Source organism: Aulonocara sp. 'chitande type north' Nkhata Bay, linkage group LG1 (assembly GCF_057382095.1).
Source record: "Aulonocara sp. 'chitande type north' Nkhata Bay isolate Kocher_YH1m ecotype deep benthic linkage group LG1, A_spYH_male_GT1.1, whole genome shotgun sequence".
NCBI lineage: Eukaryota > Metazoa > Chordata > Actinopteri > Cichliformes > Cichlidae > Aulonocara > Aulonocara sp. 'chitande type north' Nkhata Bay.
In genome coordinates, this window is record NC_141344.1 from 25,357,454 (window position 1) to 25,368,618 (window position 11,165).

Below are 11,165 nucleotides of genomic sequence, written 5' to 3' on the forward strand. Positions count from 1 at the left end.
GAGAACAATGATCTGTATTTTAAGCTTCAGGGGGATATATGAGAAGAGATTTTCAGTGACAGTTTTAACTGTTAGGTCTTAAAATCCCATCCCTAAGACTATTTAAAATGAGGGAAACTTATGGAAGGAATAAAATGTAATTTTGTTAGAATATGGCCTCTCACAAAGAGAAAGAAAAAATGGATATGTTATGCATAATGGATCCACTCAGTCTAAACAAAACGTTTTAAAATCTGACTCGTTGGTCAACCAGTGCATGCATTTGCACACATATTATTTTCTCTTATTTCCTTTTTAGAATTAGAGTATGCATTTACGTTATTATTTTTGTAATTTTATATTAATCATATTTATGTCAATTTTAGTACAGCTTTCGGTAATTTCATTATTACAGTATTTTAAATAGTGGAAAGAATAATAAGTTTTAGAGACAGCTTTGAGTTTTGTTTGTATGTAATATTATTGACAAAAGCACTTAATAATGTAATAATAACTTAATAACTGGTTATAATTACGGAGCCATTGGAGCAATGGCTCCGTAATTATAACCAGTTACTGCATGCTTGGTTTTTGTGATTAGCGCTTATTTTAATAACAATCCTATTTACTACCCTAGTTAGAGGTTATAGAGGTTAGATATGCATATAATTTTATATTAGCAAGTGCTCTCCAAAGGTCAAACCTCCTTATGGTGGGTTTAAACAACTCAGCTAAACACTACTGTGACTGTTCTTCACCTCAGTTTAATTTTATTTTCAATTCAGAGTTGCCAAGCAGCAGCAAAGAAACCTAAAGGATTTAGAGAGTTTCTGTAAAGACGCACAATCACCTTATAGACTTTCGCCTTAAGATAGATTGGCATTCTCCTGTCGCATAAGACTCCACTGACCTGATGCCACTTCATCCACGCTGTGTTGACACGGAGTCTGGCGTCTGGTAGAGTTTCGCAGTCCGAGGTGACAAGGGACCCGAGGTACTTGAATTGGGCAACTTTAGTCAGCGGCTCGCCATCGATAGTGATGGCACTGTTGGTCCGGGGGCCGCATTCAAGGTACTCAGTCTTCTTGATGTTTAGGCGCATGCCGTTTTCGGAGAGCCGGTCTTTCCACGCTTGTGTTCGGGTTTGCAGGGCTAGGGAGTGCAAACCCGAACACAAGCGTGGAAAGACCCCACTTTATCTACCACCATTTATTAAAAACACCTTTTTAGTTTGCTTCATAATGCAAAATAAAGACACTCAAAATTAGAGAGAAAATCAACTATCAGATGCTCCTCTGTGAACAAACATGTGGCTTTGGGGAGAACTCGACTTTAACAGAAACAAACCTCCAACAGAATCAGTTGAGGGAAGAGTAAAAACAGTAAAAATTATAGAGAGACCAGGACAATACCAACACAAGTCATGGAACTTAAGGTCCAAGTTAATGAAACTGAAAAATAGCAAGTAAATACATGGGAAGTGAAAAGAGGTGAGTGGAAAAGAAATGCTCAGTGTATCATGGGAAGGTCCCCCTGCAGCCTGAGCCTACAGCACCATAACTAAGGGATCGTTCAAAATCACCTGATCCTACCCTATACCCTCTAATAATGATAAGCTTTATCAAAAAAGGAAAGTTTTAAACAGAATCTCATAAGCAGAGAGGGTATCTGTCTCCCGAATCCAAACTGGAAGCTGGACCTGATAGGTCTGCTTCTAGTTCTACTTTCAGAAACTCTAAGAACCACAAGTAAGCTCACAGTCTGACAGCAAAGTGCTTTACTGGGATAATGTAATACTAAATGTCTTTAAAAGATGGTGTTTGATTATTCAAGGCTTTGAATGCGAGAAGAAGGATTTTAAAAAGAGGAAGAACATGATGTCTCTTTCTAGTCTCTGATAGGACTCTTGCTGTGGCAATTTGGTTCAACTGAAGGCTTTTAAGGGCATTTACAGCAGACTGATAAGAAGGAATTACAACAGTCTAAAACTTAAAACAACCTTGCTTCCTTTTATAACTTACTACATTACCCATCTGTGAACACAAACGAGCTGGAAAAGTTATTTCTTTAGAGCACATTTGCTCATCATAAGCTCTAACAAAGCTCCAAGTAACCTTTTTGGGAGAATATGCCATTAGTCTGATAGCATACTCTGGACCAAACCTGATCCAGGTCCTAATCCTTACACTCCATGAAAAGTAGGCTCAGTGAGAAGCAGTGTAAATTGTTCTGGAAATGCAGGTTAGCAACTCTTGATGGTAATTTGAAAGCAGCACAGTGAACTTCCAGGAACTGCTGTGAATAGAAGTGAAATTTGGATTTGTGATCCTGGCAGTTTACTCGCCAAAAACAATTAAGGGAACATTTAAATCTCACATTAGATCTTGAATCAAATATTAAAGTTGAAAGTCTTTACTGAAATACACCACGAGAACAAAGTAATGTAACAATGGTCAGTGGGAACAAAATTGGAATTCAAAATCACACAAAAACATGAAACATGTTTCCTTCATTTTTTTGGTCAGAAGGAGAGAGAGGAAGGTAAAGACCTCTACACACTGGATGTGTAAAATTCATGCAAATATTTTCTGCATTAAAATTATTTTCAGATTTTGTCAAGAACCGAAGTTCAACACACAAGCTGGACCCAGGAGCAGAACACACACACAGCGGTACGAGAGAAAAAATAAACTTTATTATAACTGAGAGTGTCCCGGGAGAGTAGAAGGGAGAAAACGCACGGAACCAGAGAAACCGAGGGACCGGGAGAAGAATCGCGCAGGAAACGCCGAGAGCGGGACCGTGGGAGGCTGAAACAGAAAAAGAAAAAAGGATTATTGGGGTGCGGGTAAACCGGCAGCATACAAGGGGAGGTAGTGTACGCGTCTTACGATGATAGCGGGGCCAAGGGAACCGGAGGGAGGGGTGAGGGTCCGTGGGGAGAAGCTCCAGAAAGGGCGAGGCGGCTGGGGTTGATCGTGATCCAAATTCTGGACAGGCAGGTGGACAGGCTGGTGACTCAAAACACGCCGAGCAGTGATCTGGGTATACAAGGCAGAGTTAGTACTAGTTCACACGGATAGGATTGCCTAAGGACTTTCCCGTAGGTGTGCGTTACCGCTGAAGGACGATTACGGACTGGCGTGGAGCAGCAGGCTGGGCAGGATTAAATGGTCCACCTGGTGATCGCCTGGGATGGGATGCAGGTGTGGAGTCAGCGGCCACGCCCACGGGAGTGGGCATCCCATCAGCACCTCAGACGCCGGGCCGCGGACCATGACAGATTTACTTGTTCTTAATGCAGCAGTTCACACCCAGTACCTAACAAGGACAAATTTGCAGCAATTTTTTTTTTTTTATCAAGTTGGATCAAGTTTTCAGAACACATTTGTCCAATCAGACCACTGCATTTGGCAACAAGTGCATTTGTCGCTTATGTACAGGTACACTGAACACATACCTCAGACACACAGCTCGATGCTGCTCTGCATCAATCTGGTCTCTGAAATTCTTCCTTTTCCCACATCTGAGGGATTTGGTCCAAACTCTGCCAACAAGAGAACCTAGAATCTCATTTTTTCAATATATATGTTGCGCTTGACTAATTTCTCACTTTTCAGAGAAGTCTAATGTGCTGGCTGAAATTTTATTGAAAAAAAGTGAACATTTTTTTTTGCCTAATGAATAACAACATAATTTTTAGTTTTAAAAACATTTTTGACAAATTTCTAAAGTATTTGTGGTTTTGTAGATAAATTAAGCCCTGTATATGTTAGTAAAAATTCTGCAGAACACCGCTCTTCTGATGTCACTGCAATCACGTTTTGTACCATTTGGGAACTCTATGATCCTGTATTTATATGTGCTCCAAATCTAGAAATGTACTTACTCATGCACTTGTGCCTTTGCATACCATGTTACAAAAATCAGGAGCTGCATAACTGAAATGGGACCAAAGAGGCATAATTTTTGGCAGACACTTCAATTTATTAAATGGTAAACTGGTAAATGGCCTGTATTTGTATAGCGCTTTACTTAGTCCCTAAGGACCCCAAAGTGCTTTACACTACATTCAGTCATTCATCCATTCACACACTGGTGATGGAAAGCTACATTGTGGCCACAGCTGCCCTGGGGCGCACTGACAGAGGCGAGGCTGCCGGACGCTGGCGCCACCGGGCCCTCTGACCACCACCAGTAGGCAACGGGTGAAGTGTCTTGCCCAAGGACACAACGACCGAGACTGTCGGAGCTGGGACTCAAAGCAGCAACCTTCCGATTACAAAACGAACTGCCAACTCTTGAGCCACGATTGCCCCACTATTACACCTACCTTTAATCATTTATCTAAAAAAAAATGCATCTGAAATTTCTCAATTTTCTTATTTAATATTTTTTAACCCACTAAAGTCCAAGTCATCATACTAACCCTCTAAGTTAAGTAGAGAATTGTGCATCGCAATATCAAACTAAAACAAACTCAAATCCCAAATATCTACTGAGATGACCGAAAATATAACACTAAGCGTGACTCCGAACATTTTTAATTTTGTATTATTTTGCATGGGATCTAAAAAGCTTCTGTGTTATTTACAGTTACTGTCACAACAGAGGACATAAGCTTGTTGGCTATTTATTTTTGCAGTGTAGGATTTATGTGCATCAAACTGTCAAAAAAAATCCACATAACTACAAGTATTAAAAACTAGTATACAGTCTGGAGTCTGCACTTTAGTGAGGCTGTGCTAGGTCATCTCAAATCGGTCATGTGATTTGGACTGGTGTGTGCATTGACTCCAGAGGATTAAATTAAAATAGAAATTCTTTTTTCTATTTTAAGGAGTTTTTGTTAAAAACTGTTTTTTGTGAGGGTTTTGGTTTTCACCACAGTATTATTATCATAATATAATAATATACATAATCATCACTCATATGAAGATCCGTGCACTTGTTACATACCAGGTTTCACAATGCCGTGTACTCTCCATTAGAGGTTGGCTAGATTTGAGTCGTGAGATAATTATATTCCTTCAATTGTTGATCAAATCAAAGTTAAAATACCCCAAAGTTCTGACATTCCTTGAACTAAAAAATATTCAGCTAGAAAATACTAAGAACCACCCCAATTAGCCGTAAACTAAAATGTTTTCTTTTTTCTGTTGCTTTTTCCCTCTCTTACGTTCTTCAGCAGTAGATGTTGTTAGAAAATATGATAAGAATTAATGGTGTGGATAATTGGGCCGGGCCATGAACTCAAAGTTAGTTAGACATAACAAACCTGTCTCACCCTGTGTTGTATGTCATTATGTTCCTGAGAAATGGTATCAGTCACGCAAGCATTTTTTGCAGTTCCACCTCAGAATTTAGAGTATTGCTAGATTCAAGTAAAATATTTGTTGCTGACTTGTTAGAACGAGTGTTGTTGTTAAAGGCTATCGTGATACAGTTGTGTTGTTTTGGGTTTCTAGTCATTAAAGACCAACACGTTGTTTTTGTGTATGTTTGGCAGGTGTGAATTGTAACCCTTGACTGTGTTGTTCAAATGCGAGCACACTGAATAGTCCATTTAATCCACTTCAGCTTCCACTGACTTGTAAAACGTGACATTATTAAATGCATGCTGACTGTCTGACAGTTCAGGTCATTTGTGCCAATTGTTCTCCCTCTGATGCCTCAAGACCTTAGCGTGGACCTCTGCACTGACAGTCTCACCCTGGGGGGATGCATTCATAGTGCACAACCCCGTGAATATAGAAAAATGACAAGGATGCTCCTGGTTGCACTCTTGACCTGATCTGCATTAGGACTATAAACTGTGGGCTCTTCCACTAAAGACTGTTGTCTGTTCAGTGGTTGTAGGAGGTGACACATTTCTCCTCACCCTTAATGATCCTTGACATGAAGTTTGAGTCAGTTTGACACCACGTGCTTTACATTATGCTTGTGCTTCTTTGTGTCCTCGCTATGACCTGGAAATTGTTCACCCTCTGCCAAAACGACTAAGAAGACACAGAGAGTGGAGGCTCCTAGAGACGATAAGAGTAAGGCTATCCATATATGCATCCATACACTCCTGCTTTCCTTAACTTTCTCTCACATTTCAAGACTTCTGGGGCTTTCATATTTTGCTTTTTCTCCCGGGCCATCAAACCTTCTTAGAAATAACAGTGTGCCTGATATTATACAAGGTATGAGGTCGTCAGTGAAACACAAATTAAAAACACAATCCACAGACTACATACAATTTCAACCTGTCCGTCACCATAGCCTGGCAGCGAATAACCTCATTAGAGGAATAGTGTGCAGCTGCTCTCTGTGCAAAAAGGAAGACCAGTTAGATGTTGAATGAATTATCTCACCTTCTTTGTTGTTGTTGCTCTTTGCTCTTGACTTTTTTGTTTAACTTCAAACCAGCAGTAAAGACTGAGACTTAAATACACACAAAAGCAAAAATCAGCCATATGCACTGCTGGTAGGATGTGTGTAGCAGGTACAGTAGAGGGGTTTTCTAACTTGGTAAAATGGCCTGTATTTATATAGCGCTTTACTAGTCCCTAAGGACCCCAAAGCGCTTTATACATCCAGTCATCCACCCATTCATACACACATTCACACACTGGTGATGGCAAGCTACATTGTAGCCACAGCCACCCTGGGGCGCACTGACAGAGGCGAGGCTGCCGGACACTGGCGCCACCAGGCCCTCTGACCACCACCAGTAGGCAACGGGTGAAGTGTCTTGCCCAAGGACACAACAACCGAGACTGTCCAAGCCGGGGCTCGAACTGGCACCCTTCCGATTACAAGGCGAACAAAGCTGTGCAATGTCAGCACTCTAATTCAGTCTTGTAGGTTTTTAATACCTCCTCACCCTCTGTTTAAAACTGTGCTTCACATATTTGGGGTCCTCAGTAACACTGAGTAGAACTTAATAGAAGTGAATGTGGAGTGCTGGAGGGAGGGAGGAGAGGCATACAAGAAGCATACAAGGATGCATGCTGTCTTACAGGCAGCCAAGTTCATTTGTACAGTGAACAGATTCAGGCTTTTTTTTTTAGATTTCTACACCGAGATCAGTACACAAGGAAATGTCTGTGTGTCTTTTCTCAGCAGTGCTCAGCAGCACGCAATGCTTTCATGTGGTTTTCTTTTTTCCTTCGCTTTTATTTTCTAGAGCTAACACATACCATTGAAATGTCAGTCAAAACGCAGCTATTAATGGGACTGCGTTAGTATATTAGATTTATGTCTGAATTTTGAAACATGTAATACTGACTGAAATAAGTATCTGCAGCCTTCAGAAAAAAACAGCCGATTCATGCACGAGCCACATCTTCATTAAGACACGGTCAGCTTGGGAACTTACAGTACATAATGTTTTTTATTCCTCAAAGGGGTTAAAGTGGAGTTTGGCCACTGAGTGTACACCAGCTGACCTGTCCTCCTGCTCTGATACTGACTGCTCTTTGTGGATTTAGCCAGCAGAGTTTAGTAAAATGTAAACAGATGTAGTGCGGGTCATATGGCTGATTTCAAACCACCAGATATTAAGTATATAAGTATAAAAACTAGCATTCAATGAAGGAATCTAATCAGTGTCATTATCTTAAATATAAATTGATCTCTGCCACCCATGACGTAACCTAGTAACAGTACTCTAGATATAACCAATTCAGCATAGTGCGTCACTGTAAACTTTATCACAAAACTGCCAATTAAGCAGTTTAGCCTGCAATAAACTGCTTGGTATTTAAAGTACACTTCAGTTTTTTTGCAAGACGTGTCACAAAAATGCAATTGAGAAAAACATCACATTCAGACACAATATCTAGGGATGGGTATTGATGAGATTTTAACGATTCCGATTCCATTTTCGATTCTGTTTAACGATTCGATTCTTTATCGATTCTCTTATCGATTCTTATTTTTAAAAAAGGAGAACACTAAGGTCGATTAATTTAGAACTTTGTTTTATATCTTCTCTTTGAACAAGATAGAAATTTAGGAGTAACATGGCCTTACAAACCCAACAGTGAGATCTTAAGAGATCCACAGCCTACGGCTCTTCAATGGGGTGTCACAGGGTCCCCAGGAACCTGTGGCGTACCTCAGGGGTCCATACTAGGCCCCCTGTTGTTTATTCTGTACTTGCTCCCTCTGGGCGATGTGCTCCGTAAACATAATGTGTCCTTCCACATCTTTGCCGATGATATTCAGATCTACCTCCCTCTGAGGTTAAACTGCAATGTTTCTTTGCAGCCGCTACTCTCCTGCTTGTCTGACATTAAGACTTGGATGACTCTTAACTTCTTACACCTTAATGAAAGCAAAACTGAAGTCATTGTGTTTGGGCTTCCTAAAGATCCCAACTTCTCTCTTGACTTTTTGGGACCCCTAACCTCCGATTGAACTTCTTCCATTAAGAGTCTTGGAGTTATTTTTGACAATGCTTTTAAACTTGATAAACAAATCAGCTCTGTAGTTAAGGGATCTTTTTATCATTTACGGATTTTAGCCAAAGTCAAGTCTTACCTTTGCAGGAACGATCTAGAAAGAGTGGTCCATGCTTTTATTACTTCACGGCTGGACTACTGTAATTCCCTCTATGCTGGCCTAGATCGTTCCTGTCTACATCGCCTTCAACTGGTGCAGAACGCTGCCGCTCGCCTGTTGACCGGTTCAAAAAAAAGAGACCACATCACTCCGGTTCTCTGCTCTCTCCACTGGCTCCCAGTTGCTTTTAGGATTGATTTTAAAATCTTACTGCTGGCTTTTAAGGTTTTAAATGGCACTGCACCTTCTTACCTGTCAGAACTCCTTAGTACTTATCGCCCCAGGAGATCTTTGAGGTCAGCCGATCTGATGCTTTTAGATGTTCCCAGGTATAAATTAAAGACAAAGGGAGAGAGGGCGTTTGCTGTGGCTGCACCCAGACTGTGGAACAGTTTACCTCCTCACGTCAGATTCTCCAAAAGCCTAGAAACTTTTAAAACTGCTCTTAAAACTCACCTCTTTTCATTGGCTTTTAGAAAGGTTTAATTTATTTGTTTATTTATTTTTTATTTGATCAGCGAGGTGTTTTACGAAATTGTGTTCTATTGTATTTTTATCTGTATTTACTGTACAGCACTTTGGTCAGCCTTGGTTGTTTTTAAATGTGCTCTATAAATAAACTTGACTTGACTTGACTTGACAGGAAAAAAAATTGTAAATGTAAAATAATAAAATAAATATTCTTCTGTAGCAATAACAAAGTGTAACATAAATTATTCTGTAGCAATTACACAAGAATATCCAGTAATGTCCCTGCCTACAATTAAACACATTCACTTACCAAAGTGAAATTGGGGGCATCTGCTGTGGCAAATGGGTTCAAGCCTTTGACCACAAACTTAGTCACTGCTCGGTGACATTCGTCTATCCTGGCCTGAAAGGAGACGCTACCGGTAGACTGCAGCGAGAACTGCCAGCATCTGAGCCAGACTCTGTCTCATCATGGTCACCTAAATGCACAGTAATAGCAGGTTTTGTAATAAGGCAGCTAACATAATATGCACTGTTAGTTTACCTGCCGCATTAACGGGAGAGGACGTGCAAACGTTACCGCTGCTGCTGGGTTGAGATTCACGAGTCCGGAGCAGAATTAAAAACACAACATTCATTTAAGGTTATCGCGTGTTTTGTGAGCAAATGCTTTTGCAAATTCGCAGTGTTTCCTCCCTTAAATGAAATCTCTACTTTGCAAGTATTGCAAGTTGCCCTGTTGTCATCCGTTCTCGTAAAGTATGACCAAACTTTTGAGCATTTGAGCCGCTGGCGCCGTGTTTCCTGCCGGGTAAATGACGCTCCGCAACGTGGTGACGTCATTCGGAGCGACTGAAATCGATAAGGGAATCGTTTGCAAAAATGGCAAACAATTCCAAGGAATTGAAACAGTGGGAACCGGTTCTCAACAAGAACCGGGTTTCGATACCCATCCCTAACAATATCTGATTTAAAAACTCTAAAATGAACTATGGGATTACTTGGACCTTTTTTTAAATTTTCAGTTTATAAAACTGAATTTGCAGCATTTTCTATGTTTGGTGATATTTGTTGCACTTGAAATTACCTGCACTTAAAAAAAAAATGTTACTTGCTTTATACTTGCTCCTCTTCTGTAGCTAGCTAAATGATGAAGTTCCACAACCTCAACTTTATGTCTGCATACATGAACACATCACGGGACGCAAAGAAAAAAGGGATGCATTGAAAGTGGAGCACGGAATCTCATTATTTTCTTATTACTGAGCAAATATCTTTATGCTGTCACTTGAAGCAACACAGGGCTGCAGCACACTAAGAAGCCATCTCATTCAACACCAACATGCATTAACCTGTTCATCAGATTTAATTACTCATTAACTGAAGATGCTAGAACGCCATTCTGAATTGTTCCAGCCCACTCAGCTCCAACTCCTACTTCTACACAACACTCAGACTTCCGACTAATACGGCGGAATGATTTGAAATATCACGGCTCTCCTCTGGATAAATCCTGCACTCCACCTGAGTCTCAGTACTCCAGACCCCAGCAATTTCTATCAGAACCTTTATCAAAAACATTGATTCTCTTGGGAGATGAAAGCCTCTCAAAAGTCACACTCAAGCCAGTCCATATTCAACTAAATGTCAGCCCAAGCACAATTTAAAATGAGCAAGGACTATAGCTACTCAGCTTTTGTGTGAAATGGCAGACAGCGTGATTGTTTTGCTTATGAGCCAAAGGGACAAAACATTACACTTTTTTTTCCCCCAAGATAAGACATTTCGGTTCATGTTATTTTTTTAACCCAGGATAAATTGATGGTAGATCTAATTAATAGCTTCTTAAAACAGGTCTGTGTGAACATTTCATGATGTCAGGCACCACAACAGATGCAAACCACAGGACAGTTGAGGGGGCACCACTGCATTTCATTGCCTTGCACTTGTGACGTGTGCAATGACAATAAAGTTAAATTCTTTTCTAATCATTTCTATTATTTCTAAAAAATGATGTTTAGTATACAGTGGGGCAAAAAAGTATTTAGTCAGCCACCGATTGTGCAAGTTCCCCCACCTAAAATGATGACAGAGGTCAGTAATTTGCACCAGAGGTACACTTCAACTGTGAGAGACAGAATGTGAAAAAAAAATCCATGAAT

General features: G+C 40.4%; 1 long non-coding RNA gene across 1 annotated transcript; it reads right to left on the reverse strand.

Annotated features, from left to right (window-relative positions):
* Window positions 1-2,615: 2,615 nt before the first annotated feature.
* Window positions 2,616-3,257, reverse strand: LOC147339172 (uncharacterized). The gene is made up of 3 exons (XR_015130243.1): window positions 3,098-3,257; window positions 2,871-3,020; window positions 2,616-2,789 (listed from the first exon to the last, which is right to left on the reverse strand). It is a non-coding gene; the product is annotated as an uncharacterized LOC147339172 (long non-coding RNA).
* Between the last annotated feature and the right edge of the window lie 7,908 nt (window positions 3,258-11,165).